The 13,212-nt window shown below is 57.5% G+C and overlaps 1 protein-coding gene and 1 long non-coding RNA gene across 8 annotated transcripts in view; one reads left to right on the top strand and one right to left on the bottom strand.

Moving 5' to 3' along the window:
* GSE1 (Gse1 coiled-coil protein) overlaps window positions 1-13,212 on the top strand; it is a 395,102-nt gene that overhangs the window by 294,526 nt on the left and 87,364 nt on the right. The window lies entirely within an intron of this gene.
* LOC139177045 (uncharacterized) lies at window positions 2,096-3,929 on the bottom strand. Of its 2 annotated transcripts, XR_011561429.1 has the most exons (3): window positions 3,321-3,824; window positions 2,603-2,967; window positions 2,096-2,224 (listed from the first exon to the last, which is right to left on the bottom strand). It is a non-coding gene; the product is annotated as an uncharacterized lncRNA (long non-coding RNA). The 2 variants fall into 2 exon arrangements; XR_011561428.1 differs by lacking the exon at window positions 2,096-2,224 and having other exon boundaries at window positions 2,560-2,967; window positions 3,321-3,929.

Genomic DNA, 13,212 nt, shown 5'->3' on the forward strand with positions numbered 1-13,212 from the left:
ATTGCTACTCGCACGTCTTGGGGGCTGCTTCTCTCTCTTTCTCTTTTTTCTTTCAAATGAGTAATCCCTGAAGATCTTAACCCCCCAATTTCCTCACCCTCACCTCCCCCCTTTATTTTTCTCGCGCTCCTCTCCTCTCTCCCGCCTGCTTCCCTCCGCCGTGCGCCCCCCTCCTTCTTTTATTTGCATCTCAAGTCCAAAAGGCAGAAAATACACACGCGGCGAAGACACCGGGCAGCCGTGGAGGCTCCGGCCCGTCCTTGGTCGTCAATTACCTCATTGTGGATCTGCCAGGGCCAAGGTGGCCGAAACTGCCCGGTCGCTGGCCGGAGAGAGAGGCTTTTGATCATTTTAGGAAGGAAAAGAAAAAAGGATTCCCCCCGCCCCCCCCGCCGCCGCCGTCGGAATCGCTCTTCTGGCTTAATTTTATTGTTTTGGACATTTTTGAGCGCCGTGGCTCGGACGGCGCTTTTTGTCTCTTCGCTGGGTTTTAATTTTTTTTTTCCTTCTTCATCCCTCTCTGGCCACTATGGAATTCTAATCTGAATCATGTTTGGATTGAAGCCGCCTCTGTATTACTTACCAGGTAAGCGAGCTCTGTGCGCCTCCCCGGGTCCCGCGCGGCGCCGGCGCGCCCCGGACCCCCACCCTAACCTACCCCTCCAGATCCCAGCGCCCTCTCTACCCCGGCCTGGGTAGGGGCGATGGGTCCGCCGAGCTCCCAGCAGACCGGCGAGAGCGCGCGGCCCCGGCTGCTCCCGCTGCGGTCCAGCCGGCGGTGTGTGCGCTACGTGCGGCGGGGAGCGCCCACCCGGCCCGCCGCCCCAGTGCACAGCCGCCGGGGTAGCGCGTCTCGCTCCTTTTGTCTGCCCGGAGCCGGCTCCGTGGTGGCCGCGCAGCGAGCGGCCGGGGCACTCAAGCCTCCCAAGGTGAATTAAGCACCGGGTGTGAAGTTACTTTCCTGCAGGCCGCCCTGATCGGGTAGCATGCGTTCCACCCCACCCCGCCCCCCGCCAGCCCCTAGTCCTGGGGCTTATTTTCCTCTGCCTCCAGCCAGCCCCTTGCATGGTCTCCGCGCGAGCGTGGCGCGCCTGCCCCCACCCCCACACCCCCCTTCCTGCCTGGGATTCCCTGGAAGGTTTTGTGCCTGCCGAGGTCGAAGGAGGGGGCCGGGGGAAGCTCTGGAGGGTGGCTGGCGTGGCTTCCTGTTTCCCTAACCTTCCTGCGCGCTGACAGCAGCCTGCCCTGTAACTTTCTGTTTCGGGGCAAGTCGCTCTTGCAGCCCAAAGGAGAGGGGAGGGGGTGACAGCAGGAGGTTTGGGGAGCCCCTCTTGTGTTCACCTTATTTGGACTTTGAAACCTTAAAAATAATTACATGTAGGCTAAAGGGAAGCAGGCGAGCCAGGGTTCCTGGTGAAGGAGGCAGCAACCTTGGTGATTCCTGGGGTCCCGCTGGCAGACTGTCACCCCCTTCCAGGGTCCCCTGGGGTCGGGAGCATCTCACCAAGCCTGCCCCAGGCAGGGCACGTGACCCGCAGGTCAGGAAGGCTGGTTTGCATGTGACTGCTGGTTCTAGGAATGGGCTGTTTTTATTTCCCCCTCCTTCCTTTGAGAGTCTTATCTTCCCTGTGCGTTGTCACACAGTTCCTATGGAAGTTGAGGCATCCATGGATTTGGGGGGGATGGGGGCGTGTAAGAAGAAGAGGGGACTTCTCCTGTTTCTGGGCTTCTCACCTTGGGGCTTTTAACATTCTGCAGAGGAGGCTGCCAGTGGAGGTTTACTCCTGAACTGCTTTGCTGGCAATAGGTGCATGTGGCCGGCTGGGGGGGTAGGTTATTCCTCTGTTCAGAAGCTCCACCACCACCCCACCACCCCCGTCACCTTGGCTGTAGCTCCTGCAGCTCTCCCAGATCCCCCTGGGAGGCGTGTGAGGGGAGGGGATGGGCCCCCGGCAGGACCCAACTCTTGGAGATCTGAGCCAGGGCAAACATCTTCACCCAGTTGGTAGAGTAGTAGGAGGCCGGAAGAGGAAAAAAGTGGGAAGGACTTCTCAGTTCTGTGTGAAAGCTGCCTGTTTACTCTTTCTGAGTCTTTTTGTGGCTGGTTTGGGTCCCTTCCCCAGAGTTGACAAGGTCCGTGTCTCTCGCTTGATGTCTCCACCACTTTCGCAGGAAGCATGTTTCTCAGGATCTGCACTGCCTTCTGTCTCTTTTCCTTCACAGCCTGAGATGCAAATCCAGCACTTCTCTTACCTCTGCACGGCACTTCCCAGATCCGCTCCAAATTAGAACCGGAATCCCCAGTTTATAAAAGGGTGCCGGGCCCAATCCTGGGGCTCAGAGCCAGCTCCCCAAGGCTCCCCCCAGGCTCCCCCATAGGAAGACCCCCGGGTGGCTGAGAGCGGTGCCAAGGCCCTTTGAGCCTGAGCTCTGGCTGGCGGCTCCCAGTGGCCTCCCCCCACCCCCTTTGTACCTCCTGCGCCACCCCCAGAGCCGTGTCTGGCCTTTTAGACATTCACTACACGTTTGTAGCAAGAATGAATCTTCTTAAGTACAGGGCGTCTTTAAAGCACAGGTGTTTGTAATCTACACCCCACTTCACCTGCCATTGGGTGGCTGCTGGCACATATTTATTCATCAGGTGACCGATTTTCTATTTACACTGGGAGCCTCGGAGAGAAAAGGAGGAAGTGTCAGGCTAGGAAATCCAGAGCAATTAAGAGAAATGAGTCGTGGCTGGTGTGAAGCTCTGAGAAGCAGAGTGTGAGGTCTGCAGATCGGGACCCTGAGGAGGTCAGGGCACACGTCCTCTGGGTCTGTGAAGGGAGGCGTGTCCTCCTTTTTTTTTTTTTTTCAGTTTCCTCACCATGGTTTGTACTTTATAATTTCGCCGTCACAGTGTAGAGGCTTCACTGAGAAGAACCGTGGTCCAGTGGCTTTGCTTCCCTGGACTTCAGTCAGCTCATCCTAGAGTAGCAGATAGAGTTGTAAAAGGAGTGACCTGGTTCTTGTGATTGGCCTCAGGCTCCCTTAGTGCTTTGCCAGAATTTGTCCTGTAAATCTGACTCCAACCCCTGAGATGAGTGCTGTTGTCTGCCCATTTCACAGATGAGGAAGGTGAGACTCAGAGGCGCTAGCAGCTCACCCAGCTGGGAAATGGAGGAGCTGGGCTGCAAAGCTGACCGCCGCCCACCCCGCTGGCCCAGGGTGGAGGGGCCTGGACTGGGCCAGCCCCGTGTGCTCCAGAGCCTCTGGGACCTTGTTCTTCCCCGTGGCCAGATCCCATCACAGAGTGCAGAGAGCCGGGACCCAGAACTTACCATCCAGCCATTCCCTGGGGCCTGAGGCGGGTGTGGAGGGGCAGTTTGTTCCCAGTCAGGCTGGCATCAGGCGAGTCTCCTCCTGTTTGCCGAGACTGAGGCCGAGCAGCAGCATAGGTTTGAAGTCCTCTGCCTGTCCCGAGCTGTGACTTCAGCAGGTGACTTGAGCTCTCTGGGCCTCGATTTTACCATCTGTGAAATGGGATCCCTACTTGGGTCTCCCTCAGTGTCAGTGTAAGGCAGGGGTCAGCCCTCTGTGGCCCACCGCTTGACTTGGTGAGTAACGTTTTCCTGGCACTCGGCCAGGCCCGTTTCTCCGTGTATTATCTGTGGCAGCTTTCCCACTCCAGCAGCAAAATGGACTTGCTGGGACAAGGCCGGTCAAACCTAACACGCATTATCTGGCCCTTGCAGGGGAAGTGTGCTGACATCTGGTGTAAGGGATTAAGTGAGGGAATCCTTGTGAGACACCGAGGACAGTGCCTGGGGTGATGTTCACACAGAGAAGTGACAGCTATGATAATAATTATTATTAAGGTGGAATTATTTGCAGAAAATCACAAGGGCCTCTTAGCAGTTGAGCTGCACTTGAATTCAGATCTTTGGACCAGACAGGCCCCTTGCACCCCATGATGCATTGCCTGGCCTCTGGTGTTCATTCACTGTTGGGGGGTTTGGTGTCCAGGAGGATACCTCCTATGCCACGAGGAGGAGGCACGGGTGTGTGTCAAGGGAGCTGGGGCTGGTGGATGGGTGGGTGGGGTCTCTTAATACCACTTGAGATTCCCTTCTGTGTGCACGCGTGCCCAGTTACCCCGTTTCCTGAGCGTGATCAGACTGCAAGCTCCACGCAGGTGGGGACTGTGTGTTTCTTTCCTGCTCGACTCAGCGCCAGAGTGATAATAACAGGGATGAAAATAATCAGGAAGAAGGGGTGGCAGCAGCCACTGCTTCTCTGGTGTGCATTCCGTACCAGCTGTGGTGTTAACATACTCCCATTTGCCAGCTGAAGAGACTGAGGCATGGGAGGTGGAGGCCGCGAGGGCAGTAAATGGTGCAGCTGGGCTTTGACCCCGAGCAGCCTGGCTCCAGAGTCCCTGCTTAATAAATATTTGTTGAACGAGCGAGGGAGGGAATTGGCCGTTGGTGTTGGCGGTGGCGCCCTGCCGGCCCCCTTATCTTGTTCCTGGAGTTCGCAGAGGGAGGACTCTTCAGCTGTCAGCTGACCCCACCCTGGCCCCGTGCTGAACTCTGGGTGACCCTGGTTTCCCCTGGGGACCTACTGTCCACTGCTGGAAAGGACACTCCAGATTCTCCAGTGAGGAAACTGAGGCCCAGAGAGGCCTGGGGTTTGGCCCAAGGCAACACAGCCTGCTCTCAGAGAATCCGGGTCTCCCCAGAACATTTTCCCTTCCCCCAGAGACCCCCTCCACCCCCAAATTCCCTGATGGCTCAGTGGGTAAAGAATCTGCCTGCCAACGCAGGAGGTCCAGGAGATGTGCGTTCGATCCCTGGGTCAGGAAGCTCCCCTGGAGAAGGAAATGACAACCCAACTCCAGTATTCTTGCCTGAAAAATCCCATGAACAGAGGAGCCTGGTGGGCTACAGTCCATGGGGTTGCCACGGGTCGGACACGACTGAGGACTGAGCAGAGCAGCCCCCGAGGGTCAGCGGTCCTGGGCCCCTGTCTGCACTTCCTTTGAGAGGCTTGCAAATGGTGGGCTTCCCCTGCTGGGAGCGGCGGTGCCCGAGAGAAGGGACTCTTGGCCCAAGTGGCCTGTGGGAAGCTGCCTGGTTTTCTTTTTCACCGCCCCCCGCCCCCCCCAACCCAGCCTGCTTCCAGAAGGCCCCAGGCTGCGGCCGGCCCAGGTCTGCTCACCTGATTTGGGGGAGGTGGCTGGGGGCGAGGGCCGGCCAGAGCTATGGGCCTCCAGCTGCCAGCTGCCCGATCCCAGGGGCCCCCTCAGGAGCTGAAACTGGGGGGTGGGGGGTATCCGCCGTAGGCAGCTGTGACAGAGCTCAGGCCCAGCTCTGGCTTGTCGAGAGCTCGTCCTGGGAAGCTGCCGGGTCATGAGCAAACCCAGGGCTTTCGGGCAGCTCTGGAACACCCAAAGCCTGTTCTAGGGGCAAGTTGGGCCTAATGGGATCTGAGTCAGATAAAAGGACAACATTGCTATTTCATTGGTGATTGAGAAAGCTGCTTATTTACAGCTCAGAAACTCAGCAGGGACAGGCGTTTCGGCTCCCATCTAGCACTTTCCAGGCAGTCACTAATTAATCTTCCGATACCCCTGGGAAGTGGGGAGGGGCCGCCACATTTCCATCTGTCGGCTTTCAGGCGGGGTGGGGGGGCCCTTTTGTCCCAGCTGCGGCCCAGCCCTTCTCTGAGGGGCCTGGTCTGGTTCCCACCCCCCCGCCCCTGCTCAATTTGGTTCTCATTAAGCCTTTTTCTTGCCTTAAACGTGTTACTTTTACTCCATGGGTGGAAACCTGATATAGCCCCTTTGGAGACCCTCTGCTTCTTATCTTCTTGGCTCTTGGAGTCAGGAGAGGTTCCTTTTATGTGCTGGGAGCAGGCAGTCATTATGATACCTGGATCCCTGCCCTAGAATGAGGCAGGGGCAGAGGCTGGGAGGGTTTGCTTCCTTCTGTGCAGGAGGCAGAGGAGAGCCAGAGGGCAGCTGGCCAGGGCCACCCAGCTCCCAGAGACACAGCCAGCCGTGGGATGAAGTGTCTGGACCCGGACTTCTGTTCCGAGTCCGGGGCTCCATGTTATTTGGATATGGACCTGTGTGAATGGAGCAGCCCCACAGTGCTGCTTTCTCTCCAAGGTCAAGTGTACATGGGCCCCTCTGGTCATCTGGTCTACCCCATACTTTGCAGCTAAGAACTTGGATGTCAGAAGACCTTGAAGGGACCTGTTGACTTCTAATTCTTAGATTTGTGGTGAGATTGAATTGGTAGACGTGGACTACATGAACTCTTCATCTACTTGGGAATGTCTTAGCATATTAATAGCCCCTCCAATAGCCTTTCCCAAAGGACAGTGGCCTCAGCTCTTACGGGGCCCTCAGCAAAGCAGATCTGCATCCATACTTGGAATGGTCGCTTCTTGATGGTCTAGCTACACAATCAAAAATTTTGAAGCCACTTGGCGGATGGAGGGGCGTATATTAGAAAGAAAGAGGGAATTTGGGGGTGAGGGAATAAAAATAGATGCAGTGCTTTTTTTTTTTTTTTTAAGAGCTCCATATAGATTTAAAGTCCTTTTGTTAATTTAGGAACATAAAACTGTGTGATGTATAGCTTAGTTTGCTCGTAAAATTACTAAGTGTGGCATATTTAGAGCTGTGAAAGCTTGGGGTAAGAGGAAAAAAATCAGTGAGAATTTTTTTACAAGTCTTTAGGGGGAAATGCATTTTTCTGGCTTGTTCCCACCAATGCCAGGCCTTCCACTACTCAGGCTGGGTTGATGGTTGCCCTTAGGCCAAATTACAGCTAAGGCCAGTGCTTGCCTGGGGTGTTAATCTGGGCCCAGGTCTCACCCCCAACGCCCAAGTCCAGGCCCCTAGCAGAAGCCCACAACCGTGAAGAATCAGGGCCTCCTCTGTCTCTCCCGCTCCTCCCGAGGCAGACAGGAAGCGCCCTCTGACCAGGCCTGGACTGCCGCCCAGTGGGCATCTGTCCGCTTGCTTAATGGCCCGTGGGGTTGGGAAGTCACAGAAGAGACTTCAGAGGGAACTCAGAAGGGACCTCAGAGGTCAGATGGCCTAACCCCTCCCTTCTTGCCATTTGGCGGTCTCTGGGGCTCAGCCCCGCCATACCACCGTGGGTTGTTAGAATGTTGCTTTTCACACGGAGCACACGCATGCGTCTGACCTAGTTCTGTCCTCCAGGGACACCGGACCAGTCTGTTGTTGTCTAGTCGTGTCCGACTCTTTGTCACCCCACAGACTGTAACCTACCAGGCCCCTCTGTCCACGGGATTCTCCAGGCAAGAATACTGGAGTGGGTTGCCATTTCCTCCTCCAGGGGATCTTCCCAACCCAGGGATCAAACTCGATTCTCTTGCATTGGCAGGCAGGTTCTTTGCCACTGAGCCACCTGGAAACCAGTCTGTCCCCACCTAAAGATCACCATCTGACCTGGACCCAGTGTGGCCCCCACAGGGACAGCGAAGGAATCTGTGTCTCATCCTCAGGTTGCTTTAGAATGAGCAGGGAGTGAGATGAGTGAGGACAGAATGCTCTGGAAACTCACAGGATCCATTACCCTGGTGGAGGAAATGACTCCGTGGAGGACGCGGGTGTTGGAGGCAGGCCTTTGAAGTGGTGTGCGCCAAAGGGGTGAGGATTGGTAGAAGGAAGCTAATGCAGTGAGGAGGGATGAACAAGAATAGGGAAGCCGGACTTCCCTGGTAGTCCAGTGGTTAAGAATCCACCTGCTTAATGCAGGGGACAGGGGTTTCCATCCCTGGTCTGGGATCTAAGATCCCACATGCCGCGGGGCAACTGCTGAAACCTACATGCCCTAGAGCCTGTGCTCTGCAATGAGAGAAGCTGCTGCGATGAGAAGCTCGTGCGCCGCAATGAAGAGCAGCCTTGCTGCAGCTGGAGAAAGCCGACGTGCAGCAATGAGGACCCAGCACAGCCAAAAATGAATGAATGAATGAGTAAACAAATAAAGTGCGCTAATCTTAAAAAAGAATAGGGAAACCACTCTTAAGACAGTCAGCATGTGACGTTCATACCAGGTGTGCTGAGAAGGCCATTCTTAGAGGTGCCCACTGGTGGCCGGGCTCTGCAACCTGTGTGTCCTTGAAGAGGGTGGAGACCTCCACCCTGAGAGCGTCCAGACTCCGGCCCCACCTTCCAGACTCTGAGGCCCTGGGTCTGAGGACGAGAAGGAGAGAATGAGTGGGCAGGATGGAAGCCCCCACGGAAGGGGCTTCCCTGGCCGTCCAGTGGGCCGCTGTCCACCTCTGGAGGCCCAGCAGTGGCATGAGGACCGGAGAGTGGGGACAGGGGCAGCTGGTGGGAAGCGGGCCATTCCCCTGGGGGGCTGGGCCTCCCTGGAAGGGCAGGAAGGAGAGTTTTAGGGGCATGGGAGGGCTTGGTGAGGAGGGATAAAGCAGGGTGCTGGGGAATAAAATCACTGGGTGGGTTGGAACCACACTTGGAGGGTCTCGAGGGTCATAAGGCCAATGACACGTGACACCAGTCCTGCTGTCAGTGGGCGGGAATCCAGGGCTTTAAAGCACCAAATTCATTGGTTTACTCCCCAAACATGTTTACCACGTGCCAGGCACCGGCCCCGGTGCACAGAAATTTGGCTGAGAATCTGGAGAATGGAGCAGGTGGCCAGAGTGTGTGTGTGTGTGTGGTGGGGGGAGGTGGGGGGGTGCCCCGAGACCCCAAGAAAGGGAGAGGTTAGCCTTGGGGAGGTCTGAGAGGAAAGGCCCGGGGACAGGGTCACACTCGTGTGAGGGTCCTGAGGCCTCGAAGGTGTCCACGTGGCCGCAGGGGATGAGATGGGAGCTGGGGGCGGGGTGCCTTGAGCAGCCCCTCCTGGCCACGGGGCTCAGGGAGGAGGTTCCCGGCGATCAGGGGTCGGGGGCGCAGGAGGGAGACCAGCATGGAGGTGACAGCCATGGTCCAGGCGAGAGAGCAGGCGGGGAGGCAGCGCGAGGCAGGGCATCTGGAGGTACAGGCCGGGGCAGGTGGCCGTGCACCCCATCCCGTTTGTTTGGGAAAGTCCACTCGGACAGCCTCCCTTGTGGAGGCGAATGGTCGGGCAGGGGGCGCCTCTCAGAGCCACAGGGTCTGGCAGGAGGAGGACGGGGCGAGGGGCTTCAAGTGTGGGCTAGTGACACCCCAGCGGTTCTCCACACAGGGCTCCCAGGCCCGCAGCGTCAGCACCAGCTGGGAGCTGAGAAGGTGTAGATTGTCAGGACCGGCTCCCCCTACCCCGAACAAGACATACTGAGGCAGAAAGTCTGTAGTGGGCTCTGGCGGTCTGTGTGTTCTCGAGCCCTCCAGGGGATTCTCAGGCTCGCTCGAGTGTGACACTTGGTCTGACACAGTCCCGAGTGCAGAAACTAGGCCGGGGTAGCCTGTCCCTGGGACATCTGAGCACGGGGCTGTCGTGTATAGAGGTGTCCTTGGCCAGTGAACGAGCAGGGGATGGGGATAATCCGGGAGGGCCTCTGCACCTGCCCTGGGGTGCGAGTGGGGTGTGGGCCTGCCCCTCAGGTGGGTGACAGCCAGGAGCTGACATTTGGGGGTCTGCCTGGCAGGCCTCGAGGTCAGCGACATTTTCTGATGCTGCAGTGCTGGGTGGAGCAAAGACTGGGATGAGAGCCCTGGGGTTGATCTGGTCTCAGCTCCTGACACGCTGTGTGACTCTGGGCGGGTTACTCACCTTCTCCGGGCCTCCATTTCCCCGTTTGTCAAGTGGGCCAGCAGTAGGGCCTCCCTCGTCGGGGTCTCATGAGTGTCCGGGGAGTAAATCGGCAGGAGGCCCGGACCAAGCGCTGTGGAACCATTCGCTGCAGCTACGTTTGGACTTCGAGCTGCCCATGTCTTGGATTGTTCCCGAGGGGCCTGACTGAGTCACGCTTGACCAGGGGCAGTGACCAAGGCAGGGTGGACATTGCCCGTGGGCCCCTTTGCCCAGATTCCAAATTGCTGTCAGGCAGCTGGGCCCATGCTGCTGCTCTGGTCACAAGATGGCAAGTTCTAAATAAGTAAAGAAACCATGGAATTGCCTCGATTAGATCGTCCTGGCCTCTTCCCTGCTGGCCCCCACCCCCCACATCAGGAAAGCAAAATTGGGTGAACCCCAGGCCCTGAGTCTTAACTGGGTGGCCTTGCCAGACCATCTCCAGTGGAGAATTTCGTTTGAATGAATCCCTTCTCCGACCACCCCCCCCGCCCCCGCCCAGAGGACTCGAGCGTCACCCCCCCAGGCCCGTGACAGAGCCCACGCGGAAGGCAGACGGCACCTTGCCTCAGACGCTGGGGCCTTCTTTGAAGCTGCTTGACGCGGGTCCCCACCCCCTTGTCACTCTTGTCCTGTAATTCATTTAGGATTAGCTTTCAGACCTCCTCGCCAGTCCTAACTTCTGTTGTCTTGGTAACTGTGTCAACCGTTTGCCGGTTTCCCGTGATTATCTGACAAGAGAAGAGGGGGCAGGCGGGAACATAAAGGAAGGGGAGGAGGAGATGGTGCCTGGGTCTTAATTGAGCTCGCTGGAGGGGCCTGTGGGGTGGGGCTGCCTGCCTGGTGGGGAGCAGTGGAGAAAGGACGGGGTGAGGTGAGGCAGGGCATGCAGCTGCGTGGAGGGGGGCGGGCCCGGGAGTGAGCGGCGCAGGTATCGTCCGCCTCTGTCTTCGCTCTCAAGGACCCAGGGGTAAAGATGTCCCTTCCTGCCCACCACTGCTCTTTTGAGGTTTCCCGCACAGGCAGATTTCAGCCAGCTCTGCCTCGGCACTCACCACAGGATGCTGGCCCGGGGTGTGGTGGGCCACATCAGCAGCTGGGGTCGCTGGTGGGGGGGCCTGCAGGGGGTCAGGATCCCCTGGGATGGAGGAGGATTTCATTTATTGTGCTCACGTGTGCTGCGGGTCAGGCCTTCAGGAGGGGCACGGTGGAGTGCGGCTGGTCTCTGCTCTGTGAGGCCTGTGGCCTCTGCTGGGAAGACTGGGAGGCTGGAGGACACTTGCTGGCCAGACTCTGGAGTCATCCGAGGGCTTGTCCCACTCTCCTGCCCGGGAGGCGGTGCTAGCTGCTGCCCAGGACCCCAGCTGGGGCTCTGGGTCCAGCATCTCTGTGTGGCCCGCTGTGTGTGGCTTGGGCTTCCTTCCACCATGGCTGCCTCGGGGACGCCGTGTTTCCTGTATGGGGGCTCAGTGCTCCAAACGCTGGGGTCCCGGCTCACAAGGGAGAAATTGCATGGCCTTTGAGGACCTAGCCTCAGAAGTCACATGGTGTCACATCCTGTTCATTACAGTGAGGGATGAACCTGCCTGGGATCAGTTGGAGGGGAGTTAAGCGGGGCATAGCAAGGTGCTATTAATAGCAAGAGCGTGTCGGGTGGGTGATGGGGGTGCCTCTCTGGAACACAGAGCCTGTTGCACATGCACACACCCCATTCACCTGCCGGTTCCCCATCCAGGTAGAGGGTGAAAGAAAAGAAAGTGAAAGTGTTCGTCGCTCAGTCATGCCTGACTCTTTGCGACCCCATGGACTGTAGCATGCCAGGCCCCTCTGTGGATGGGATTCTCCAGGCGAGAATACTGACGTGTGTTGCCATTCCCTTCTCCAGGGGATCTTGCCGACCCAGGGATCAATCCCAGGTCTTCTGTACTGCAGGCAGATTCTTTGCCATCTGAGCCACCAGGGAAGCCCAGGTGGATGGCAGCCCTGTCTGCCAGCGGAAGAGAGTCTATGCATCTACAGGGACAGCTCCATAAGTGTCCTGAGTCGTACGTGGGCGGGGCTTCGAGCAGAGGCCTTGGCGCCCCTGTGGGGCAGCTGGGAAGAGGGGGCTCACACCTGGGTGGCCTTCCACGGCAGTGGGATCCCCAAGTTCCAAGTTCACTATCCCTGCACAAATAAGAGTTGTTGCTCAAAATAAGGGCCTCATTAACTTGTCACAGAAGAAAGACCAGCCCCTCCCCAGGATCAGTGAGAAGCCTGGAGTGCCTTTTGGGGAGCTGCTAATGAGTTATGTCTGATTTTTATGGAACTCCATGGTAAATTATTAATTTGGGCCAGAAATGAAAGTGTGGAACCAGATAGGCTCATGAATATTCATCCTGGACTTCAGCGCACAGGGATTGATCCGTGTCTAGGGCAGCCAGCTAGACCCTTGACCCAGAAACTGGCAAGTCACCAGGTGAGGAGGCTTCTGGGAACTCCCTCAGCCTTCCCTCCCTCAGTTTCTCCATCCAGAGATGGGGTTGATAACTCACATCTCATTAGCAGAGTTACAGCCAGAGCAGGCCCAGGCCCGGCTTGATAGTGGGAAGCATTAGTCAGAGGGCTCCTGAGCCCCCGAGTTTCACAACAGTGGAGTCACCGGCAGGGGTAATGCCTGCAGGGGAGAAACCGGACGCCCCCACTGCTCTGCGTCCGCCCCCGGGAGTCACGCTGGGGGCCCCCATAGGGATCAGATCCCCTTTGGATCTAGAATACGATGGTGGCCGGTGTTATTAAGGTCCCCTCCAAGGTGGGGTGTAACAGGCCTCCACCATATTTGAACTGTTCTATGTAGTAGGTTAGCGTTTTCCAGGATGGTTCTGCTGGGATCTGCCTTCCTCAGCAGAGCCCGGCTTCCTAGCATGGGAGGTAAGGCCCCTGGAAGTGAATCCCCTGCCTGTCTGTCTAGCCTGACCTTCTCTAACCCTCTGCCGTGCTCTGAATGGGATCTTTCCACTCCCTGGCAGGCCGGGGTCAGAAGTCTGGAAGCCTCTCTGAGCTCACCCATTATGACCGGTTACTCCTTCCTCCGCTCCCAGGTTCAACGGCAGGAGCAGCCTCCATTATGTATGAGGGGCATAGCCTGGCGGTTGAACTCGTGGGCTCAGAAGCCAAGTGACCGGAATTTGAGTCCTTCTTCTCCCATTTATTCCCAGTGAGGCCTTGGGCAGGCTACCTGGATGCTCTGTGCCCCTGTTTGTGCGTGCACTAAATCGCTTCAGTCGTGTCCGACTCTGTGCGACCCCATGGACTGTAGCCCGCCAGGCTCCTCTGTCTGTGGGATTCTCCAGGCAAGAGCACTGGCATGGGTTGCCATGCCCTCCTCCAGGGGATCTTCCCGACCTAGAGATTGAACCTGTGTCTCCTGCACGGACAGGCCGGTTCTTTACCACCAGCACCACTTGGGAAG

Source organism: Bos indicus, chromosome 18, assembly GCF_029378745.1.
Source record: "Bos indicus isolate NIAB-ARS_2022 breed Sahiwal x Tharparkar chromosome 18, NIAB-ARS_B.indTharparkar_mat_pri_1.0, whole genome shotgun sequence".
Taxonomy (NCBI): Eukaryota; Metazoa; Chordata; class Mammalia; order Artiodactyla; family Bovidae; genus Bos; species Bos indicus.